Raw genomic sequence first — 10,359 nt, 5'->3', positions numbered from 1 at the left:
ATATATATATATATATATATATATATATATATATATATATGCATGCAGGGTTTTTCTTGCTCAGAATGGGCCTTTAGGGGGTGACTAGGCGGTAGTAAGCCCCCATATAGTAAATGAAACCCCAATTAACAAAACTGGTTATAAAATCGGATTTATTACAAAATTGGACCAGGGGTTGTAGAGGGGAGATGTCGTATTTAAGATTAAGTTCTGCTTGTCAAACAGCTGTTTGATAAATTGCTATTAAACACATTCAGAGAGGTATTTAAATTGCTATTTTTATGCTTAGTCCTTATCATTTTAGTTTAGTTTAGTGAAGTAATGGATCTGAAAACGAGTCAAACATCAGACGCAGGTTGTCCACATCATGCACCAAACTCTTATCATGGATACGTCTTTATTTTCCTGTGTTTAAATCCTGTGTTTGAGCCTCTTTTTCTTCTTGGTTGAGCTAAATCTTTTGGCATTCACTCAACTCAACTGAGCTGAATTCTGTCCAATTGTCACCGTCCTATTTAGCGCTCATGCAGAACAACTTCCACGCCAATACAGCCTCAGACAACAGAACTCTTGTTTAAAAAAAAAAAATGAAGTCACTCAGAGGAGGACGGTGAACTGCAGACTGCTGCCAGCAGCGACAGATTGGAGTGTCCGTATGGTAGCAGTGGGAGAGAACGTGTGTGTTAAAAATGAAAGTTGACAGAACAAAGAGAAATTGTGAGAGAGTTGGCACTTGAGGCGAGCCACTTTCCCTCCCTGACCCCAACTGATGTGTCTGCCCTTTGTCTTCAAAGAGACCCAACTCAAGCCCATCACAAATCCTTAAATTCATTGACCCGGCCTGTCTGCATGGAATCACAGAAACGTAGGTTTGGCTGTTTCAACTGATCTGATTAACCTTATTTTTCTCTTCACTGTGGGTAAATAAAGTTAAAATGTTTCCTTTTTTTCTTTTTCTTTAACTTTTAGTGGCTGGCTCTTTCTCACACTCTCATCGTTCTGTTGTTTTCACACCTCGGAGCTACTGTTCCCACAGTGTTCACACAGAAAGGCCTTTGTCCATTTGCTGGTGGCTTCACGTGGCCCCATTGTCTAACAAGGTGTGAGGAAGACGACGTGGCTCCTCCGCTGCAACATAAATGTGACAGACATGGTTTAGTGATGAAGCCACTGGGCTGATTGGTAGATTTGTTACTTTTATCACTACCAAAAGAAGAGTACTTCAACACTGCAAAAACACAGTTTTCTCTCTAGTTTGGCCCTGTGGTCCACCCTATTCTCAGAGGATTAATATTACGCGGGGGAATTAATGTGATTTACCCCCATTTTGTGCGACACATTCGTACAAAGGATAAGTGAGTAAGTAAGTCTGTATTTAACTCAGAGGTATACAGTAGAAATATACAATCACATCACAAAGTCCTCTACCAAGAAAAGTCCGTCCTACCTTGTTCAAACACCAATCACAACTCATATTTACGACAATAGGGGTGTCGCCTTCTATAGGCTGTAGCAGGCATTAAGATGACAGAGAATAAAGCTTAAAGGAGAACTCCGGCCGATTTTTACCTTAATCTTGATTACTTTATGTCTATGAGTACTGTCAAAAGGGGGAAAAAACGACGTAAATCTGTGCTAGCAAACCGGAGTTGCTGCAGCCAATGATGGGAGCTCCCAGTTAGCTACAAGGCCAGTTGTGGGGGCATATTCTAAAGATGGCCTTTGTGCAACATGAACAGGGCCCTTATGTTACAACAAGATGCGTTTTCAGGACAGACATTGTGAAGAAACCGTCTAAGTTCAAAGTTTGTACGATCACTTACCTCGTGTCATACTGCCGGTAGCTAGCTCAGTGGCTAAGGACACTATCACAGAGACCTCCCCTACCAAGCCTCCTACTCACCAACGCCAGAGCCATCACACACAAAATGGATGAGCTGGATCACAGCATAGCAATGAACAACTACACATGAACATGCTGGTTGAAGATTATCCCCAACACCTGACTGAACCCCCTCTTCTCGAATGCAGCTGTGCAGCTAGCATGTCAAGCTAGCTACCGGCAGTATGAGACAAGGTAAGTGACAGTACAAACTTTGAACTTAAACGGTTTCTTCACGTCTGACTTGAAAACGCATCTTGTCACGTAAAAGGTTCTGTTCATGTTCAGAAATTTGAGTTGTATTTTGTGTCTGCTAAGATGCACAAAGGCCATCTTTAGAATATGCCGCCATAACTTGCCGTGTAGCTAACAGGGAGCTCTAACCATTAGCTGCAGCAACTCCAGTTTGCTAGCACAGATTTTGGTCATTTTTTCCCCTATCGACAGAACTCGTGGACATAAAGTAATCAAGATTAAGTTAAAAATCGGCCAGAGTTCTCTTTTAGTACATGGTCTCTGTGGGTGTCGTTTCCAGCGTTGTTCCCGTTCGTGGCCTCTTGTTCTTTTGTAACTACGCCCACTGCGCTTTCAATTTAGCACGGTCGACTGGGAAGAGTTTGTCTGTACAAACATCTGTGTTATTCTCCATGTACAGACCACAGGGAGTTAAACAGCCTTGAGTATGTGTTTAGAGAGACACCACACTGTGAGAAAAAGAAACATTTAGCTGGAGAATGTGGGAAAACCGCTAAAAAACGGCTTAATAGAAAGAGTTATCTTTTTTGGGGGGGAATTTGAGGCCTTTATTTTGACAGGACAGCTGAAGACATGAAAGGAAGAGAGAGGGAGAATGTGTTGAAGAGTCAAACCCGGGCCCGCTGCGTTAAGAAGATAAATGAATCATTAGAGAAGATAACTGGTATGTTTTGCGGTACGTCTGTGTTTAACATGTATGTGTGTTTCTACTGTTGCCAAGCAGCCTGCTTTCCTTAACTTCCTGTCTCTTCTCTTCTAGCTCTTGCTTATTCACACATTACTTTGTTGGTACGCCCTATGGTGTTTGCGAGAGTACTGCAGCAAACAATGCGTTGCATAAAGTTCTCCGTGCGTGCTCGTAGCGCACGCTAATTGTTGCTACGACAGCCCGTGCACGCTGTTGCGCTTGAGTATAAACTTAAAAGAGCCAAACATAGGACTTTCACGCAGGTTTTCCCCTACAACCTATATTGTTGCATGGTTTGGAGGGCTTGTTGACCACGACTGTTTGCTAGTATGTACTGTATATTTTTTGCCTGACAACCATGCATTGTTTTTCTGTTGTTTTGATGTTTTGTTGTGAACTAGAATCAATGAGAAAATAGCCGTGTTCGGACGTACATAAATAATGTTTTGAGCTTCACATGGACAGCCTGTTACTGACACCAGGGATGTGACGGAGCAGGGGAAGATCCACAGGGATTATCATTAGATATGATTTATTATCTACAGAGGAAGTTTGCAGGACGGCTGCTATCGATTCTTGAAACGAGCTGATGGGCCTGAACTTCATTTGATCCATCAATTCATCATCTGAGACCGATGTAGATGGGGGCGAGAGAGATAAAGACGGGTGAAAGAAAGAGCACAGGAAAGATGGATGGACAGCAAGAAACACAGAGAGAGAGAGAGAGAGAGACAGAGAGAGAGAGAGAGAGGATGAGGGAGTTACGGGTGTGAAGGAGAGAGCTGCTCTGGCAGAAGGCCAGAGGGATGGAGATGGAGAGTTACAGGAAGGTCCATGTTAGGAACACACAGCTAATCAACCCACTTCCTCTGCTGCCAGATAATGCAACTGTTTAAAGGACCAGTTCACCTGAATCACCTTCTCCTACCTAACTCCATCTATCCATGTCATTTAAAGTCAAAGGAAGATACCAAAGTTTTCAAAGATACCAAATATCAGACCTGAATTAAATGATTCATGATGAATTGTTACTTTGTTGAAGTGATGTATGCATCTAAAAATGCAAGTTGAAAAATTCTACTAAAACATCAGTCAAATGTAGAGCCAAAAAATGTGAGTTGAAATAATCCTAATCCCTAATAAACATCCTGACAGTTTCCACTTGAATTTCTACTATCTTCATTTGACCAATTGAATTTGAGCCACCCAAATCTTTTTTTTTTTTTAATTGCTAAAAACAATTTGAATTTTTGGATCTGAATTTGTGACCATTGAAAGAAAATGGGCGTTTGAAACTGCAAATTAAGACATTTTGTATTTTCAAATGTCAAAGAGGTGAATTCAGAAAAACCCAAATTGACATACTGTACATGTTTGCCAAGGTAAAATACTTCAACATAATGTATTCAGCAGCTGTTAAAATTCAAATGCTTATGTCTCTTTTGTCTCTTCCATGGGTGCACATGGGTTAAAAAAAAGACTTGATGGTAGAGCTGTAAAATGAAGGACAACATGTTAAAATAAAACTACTGGCAGGTTCAAGCAGTACCACACCCAACCTAAACACAAGGATCCACAGCTGCTTGATAATGATGACTCATCCTCTTGTTGTCCTTCTGGGACACGATGCCCACAACACAAGGACACACATGCACACATATGGATTACGGATAAACTCCACGTGGTCTCTGTGGTCGGGCGTTTGCGTCAAATAGTGCAGGTAATGAAACCCCAGGCAGCGTGTGCAGCTCTAATGTTAGGTCTGTGGATATGATGGGGTGCAGGTTGTGTTGGTGGGGGGGGTGGTGGGGGCTCATGCTAATATTAGCTCTCAGCTCTGCTTGTTGCTGGCGCTGTGCCCCAGCAGCAATGATTTCAGCAATATGACAGTTTAAGGTAGCAACACATTAAAGCCTTGGAGGATTAACAGGGTTTTTATGAAGTTAATGGGTGACAAGGGACGTTCGCAGTGCAACATCCAACCCCTCATCATCCGCTTATGAATATTGATTTCGCTACATCATATTAGGTTACATCACACTGTGTTTGGCACAGCTTCTTACTCATGTGAGTTCCCAAGAAATGGCAGCAGGGCTCACTGTCACACCCAAAAATACTCGGCTCAAACTCGATGAACCTTCCTTCGTAGTGAATCGTAATTAACCAAGCAGGGACTACAGGATGAGGAGGATGAAGTGGAATTAAAGAGGCGAGTGTCAGAGCTGTCTTCACAGAGATGAGTTTTGTTTGCATTGCTCTCCATCTCTTTTCCTTTTGCTGCCTTCAAAGACACATTCAGACAAAAGACTGACTCTGACTCATGCAGAGGCACAGAAAGAGTGTGAGAAGACAGATCCAGAGAGGCTTATTGGTAGGGAAAAGAACTAAGACACCACATTGGACGTGACCTTGCTGCCTCTACAACTCCTCCGCTTACTACCTGGCAATGAGCTAACATCCAGCATACAAACCCTAGTTTCATTTCTCCATGAATGTACCTGGGGAGTGACAGATAACACGCAGCCTCACTCTTACTACTCAGCACTGTGTCCCTCTTTTTCCATGAGCCTGTTTTTTGGTTTTGAAATGTTTCAAGTAAAGTTACTGTAGGACTTTCCTGGTTGTCTCTGAGCTGCCCAGCTGCTGTGGGCATAGGTCTGGCTACACCACAAATGCATTCTGGGACAGGACATAAAACCGCTCTGCATTGTTTATATTTCTTTAAACCAATCACAATCGCCTGGGAGCCTCTGAGGTCCAGACGCAGCGACGGCGGCTCTGCTAAATACTCTCGGGAAGGAAAACGTCACATACTAAGTTAAATGTAGTAGTCGGTTCACACAATACAGTACTGTGAGCTTTTTAGATGAGTTGGATACATGGTTTAATGTCATATGCTCTTACCAGTGTATCGCCTTATGTACTTCATCCACATCAACCCCACCAATCGGTCCTAAAATGTCCTAGTTAGAGAGGAAATGCCCTAAACATATTCTTTATAAATCTTTATAATCATTCCCCCAAAGAACCGAGCAGGACGGCCTTATTGCAGCATCCAAATGTTCTTCCAAACTTGATATTTTCAGTGTGAAGCTCGCTAGCTTTAATTTTGGGATTTTGAGAACGGCAACATACACAGAGCGGAAATCTTAACCCTGGAAATGTACTTTTGTTGATCAAGACTAGGAAAACCAGTAATAGATCATTTTCTTGCAGTATATATTTATAGTTTGTTATTCCCGACCTGCAAAATCTTCAACATCCAAATGAAAGAGAAACACATTTCAAAGCAAATCCCAGCAGGGGCCCTTGCTCAGCCTATCATCGCGTGATGTATTAAACGGGTCAATGTACACAACTTCAGAGAGGCCAGCGGCCCAGGGACACTGGTGCAGACGTCCAACAGCACCGGAGACACTGAACGGCACAAAGGCCTGACAAAATGTGGAAAACCACCACGTCCACCCAATTACTAGGGGTCAACTGATATTGGATTTCAGGGCAGACTTCAATACAGATTATTAATAGTTAATGAAACCGATTTTTGGAACCCGGTTATGCTTCTACACTATAAAATAAAATCTTTTAGTCAAAATCTAAACAAAAACGTTGGTTTAAATGCTTTAAGCACGTATGTAATAAAGCTGAAACATAATACACGGTCAAAAAAATCAAATAAAACCAAAAATAGCTGTTGAACTCCCTGTGGTCTGTACATGGAGAACAACGTTTTGCAGACTGCTGACAGAGTTGTAGCGGAGCCAAAAGTAGCAAACCTTTTAATAATTAACTTAATTTTATCAGTTATGGGTCAAACAAAACACTAATAGAGACAAATTGTTAAATATCGGCCTAGATCATCGGCCAGGCTGATAATTGTTTGATCCCTACTGTTGACAAACTATGACTAGTGGGACTAACAGTTGTCTTCATTATGGATTTATCTGTCTAAAAGACCCTGAGCTGTTTTCTTCACTGCACAAAACAAAGCTAAATGAACAAAACGCCATTATCTCTCCACTCGAGTGCCTGCACAACATAAGCGCTACACATTACAAACTACATGATGATATATAAAAGCGACACTTGGAGTCCTGATCAGGCTGATCCTGATCAGGCTGATCCTGATCAGGCTGATCCTGATCATGATGTATTTATTTCATTTCCAAAGCCTTCAATTTAATTCAGTTAAACATCAGTCTGTGCAGGAGACTGAGATCTACATCAGCACCCTCAATCAGGACCCCTCCATCTGGTCTTCTCTTTCAGTGACTGGTGTGAGCTAACATGTATAAGGTAATGGTTGTAGAGTTGTCCGACAAAGCCATACTAACTGAGGGAGAGGTGTTGAGCCAACCTAGGAATGTGGACCAGTATATAAAATGGAAATGATCTGTGGTGTCCTTGTTTTGTCTTCCAAACCCAAAGAGACACAATTTAAAACAAAAGGAGCATATTATGAGAATGAGAGTTTTTCTTGTGGATAAAAAAGTTTAAATACCGGCAAATATCAAAACCACAAATATATGATGATGCTCAATATAGATAATAATTATCACCCAGCCCACAATCACCCCATCTTAAACACTGGTGGCACTGCATGTGCTGACATGCTCACATGGCTTGATTTTACAAATAAATGCAGTCTCTCCTTCACACACACACACACACACACACACACACACAAAATACACTTAAGGGAGTCACACTTTCATCTGCCCATTAGTCACTGTGTTCTCAAGTCTGACAACATGCCATGCACTTCTGGATCATCTGTATCGTGGTGCACCTCAGCTGTTGTTTACCCTGTTTACCCTGATCTGGCAGCAGAAAACCAGAGACTCTCACAGCTATTTGTACTATAGACACACAAAATCTTCTTCTCAATCTCACACTCACCTCTCCTCCTCTCGCGGCAACGCTTCCTCCCACCGCTTCCCCCGTGCAGTATTTACACCTCCCACATGGTTTATCTTTTCTCATCGTTTCTGTGATTCCTTCTTCCTTCCTTCTTTCTCTCAGGCAGAGCAGTGCAGACCTGTCTGACCAGCCAGCCAGCCAGCCAGTCAGCCAGCCAGCCTCCCTCCCCGCCTGCAACGCTCCCTCTCAGCCAGTTAACCGGCTCCCATCACCTCCAGCCCTGCCCCCTTCCCTTCCCTCTGCCTTTCACATGCATGCTGAGTCAGTGTGGAGTAGTTAGTGCGGGTATGGGGAGGTGCTGCAAGGAGCGAATGTGCATAAGACAGGGGGGGGGGGGGGCTTTTTAACTGTTTAAAGGCACAAACAGGACCCATCTCCGTGTGAGATACAGTTTAAAAAACATGTGAGTGGATGAAAAACGGACATGTGGCGGCAACTTCTCAAGCATAAATATGATAAAAACTAAATATGCTGAAGAATTAAGGATTTTTACAAAACATGTGACTTTATTACATGAAGAACAAGATTTCAGATGATATGTTTTCATACAAACACGTGATTTTGGGGAATTTTACACATGCATTTTTAAGTGTTTTTTGTTATTTATCCACATTAATTAACGTTTTTGGAAATGTGCCAGTGATAACCGGACAGATTTAAAGTTTTAAAGGCTTTGTTCCAGCTTTGGGTCGGTGAAGTGTCAGAAATTGACCTGCCTTTACTGTACTGAACTACTAAATTGTTTTTCATTCATGTTTTGAGGGAAATGTATTTTGTCCCGGATTACGTTTGTCTTTGGCATATCACGAAGAGTCAAAGTCAGAAGTCTGCGTAGGGAGAAGGTCGTGATGGGCTGCTGTTTGTGTCATGTGTGAAACCAAAAGTAGACATTGACTTGGTCACGTAACGTACCTGTCCTACATCAAGTAAGCTAATCGACGTATGTTACTTCAATTTTGGATCAAAAATACTTATTTGAACCCAAACAACAGTCTTTTTCTAAATCTAACCAAGTTGTTTTGATTTAATTTACAATAATAACCATGTTTAAAGCTTTATTTCTGTCGCCCCCATGTGGAATTCTAACGACAGTAACGACAACAACAAAAACTGACGGCATATCCACATGATGCTAGCCTTACGTGATTGCCCCCTACTCAACGCAGTTACTAGTAGCCAAGGAGGACACGGAGGGTTAAAAATACATGGTAAATAGGGTGATTATCTTCCCTCGAGCTCCGGTGTAACGTCTCCAGACGTTACAATCTTCTGAACATAGACGTACTGAGAAACACAGAGAGTTGTGTGGAGCTTAATTATCTGTGTTGCAACTCATTTGGTAACGGCTTGAATGTAACAGACGTTCAGTAATATCAAACATTTACGCACTAAAGCTATATAGCAACACTACGTAACTTTTCCCTCTTTGGTCCCCCTACAGGTTGGAAGTGGAACTGTCCCATTGTGTCTCAATGGCAAACTTGCATAGTGTGGTTAAAGCCGCAAAGCGAATGCAGAACTCCCGTCCACCCTGTTACGAGTTGATGAACCACTGAAACCATTTTGGAAACATTTATTAAAAGTTCTCTAGTGTTGCTTTGAAACATCATCCATTTTACAACCAGCGCCGGTCACTGGAAAATCCAATGTAGTTACGTCAGGGGCGTAGCGCAAAACCCTGGGCCCTGTAGAAAGGCATTTTCTTTCCCCCCCGCATTCACAGCTATTTAATCTAGCATTTAGCGCCAAAATCTGACAAATATGATATGGACACATATATTAGCAGTCCTTTGTGTACTTTTGTGTTTGTTCTGGAGCTGTAGTTTGTGTTTTAGCAATGTTGTAGACAAACCTTCGACCATGTTATGTAACTTAATTATGTAATTTATGCACATATGTCAGCGTTTTTTCCTTTATGTTATATTTTGTGCCGGTTTTTAAATAATTCAGTAGAGGATTCAGAGTGACATCATAGTTCCTCTGAATGCTGCGGAAGTTTTTTCCTTCAAATATTCAGTAAAGTGTGCTGTTTGTGAGATATGATGTATCAGAAACCTCGTATAGAGTCTGAAAACATCAGAGAGAAAGGAGTGACGTACTCTCACTCCACCGAAATATTAAAGAGTAGCAAGGAAGCAAAAGAAAAACACTTTTCCAGTCTTATTTTATCTTCATATGAACGTATGGTACATGTTGAGTCAACATCCACAGTAGCTATAAGATTTCATAATTCATAAAACGACCTCTACCTCTACCTCTTTTACACAGTGTTGTTGTTTATCACTAATTCCAGACACAAGTTATAGTTAAAGCTGCAATCTGTAAAGAAACACACTATATAAGACTTTATCATGGACTAATGGTCCTATGAAATGACAGCACAATACACACTTAATGCATTATCCCAGAGGCATAATACAATTCACGATATCAAATATAAAGATATGTATTTAAATACCTCATCTATACTCTTAAAAAGTGTCTCCATATCTGAGACTGACAACCAACAGTATTGAATCTGATGTTGGATATGATCAAGATGATCTTTTCATTGGAGCATCGAGTCGGATAGATAGATAGATAGATAGATAGATAGATAGATAGATAGATAGAT

The 10,359-nt window shown here is 41.5% G+C and overlaps 1 protein-coding gene across 2 annotated transcripts in view; it reads right to left on the bottom strand.

Annotated features, from left to right (window-relative positions):
* Window positions 1-10,359, bottom strand: part of LOC117936499 (PH and SEC7 domain-containing protein 1-like) — a 69,819-nt gene that overhangs the window by 53,961 nt on the left and 5,499 nt on the right. Inside the window, exon 1 of one of the 2 annotated variants that reach the window (XM_034859565.1) lies at window positions 7,725-7,922. The exons of the other annotated variant lie outside the window; for it this stretch is intronic. The gene's annotated coding sequence lies outside the window, so the exon portion shown is untranslated. Of the gene's footprint in view, window positions 1-7,724; window positions 7,923-10,359 lie in introns of those variants that run through there. 2 annotated transcript variants of the gene reach the window in all.

The sequence above is a fragment of the Etheostoma cragini genome, chromosome 21 (genome assembly GCF_013103735.1).
Source record: "Etheostoma cragini isolate CJK2018 chromosome 21, CSU_Ecrag_1.0, whole genome shotgun sequence".
In the NCBI taxonomy this organism is placed as follows: domain Eukaryota; kingdom Metazoa; phylum Chordata; class Actinopteri; order Perciformes; family Percidae; genus Etheostoma; species Etheostoma cragini.
Note: the sequence above shows the minus strand (reverse complement) of the source record. Positions and strands in the feature narration are given on the sequence as shown.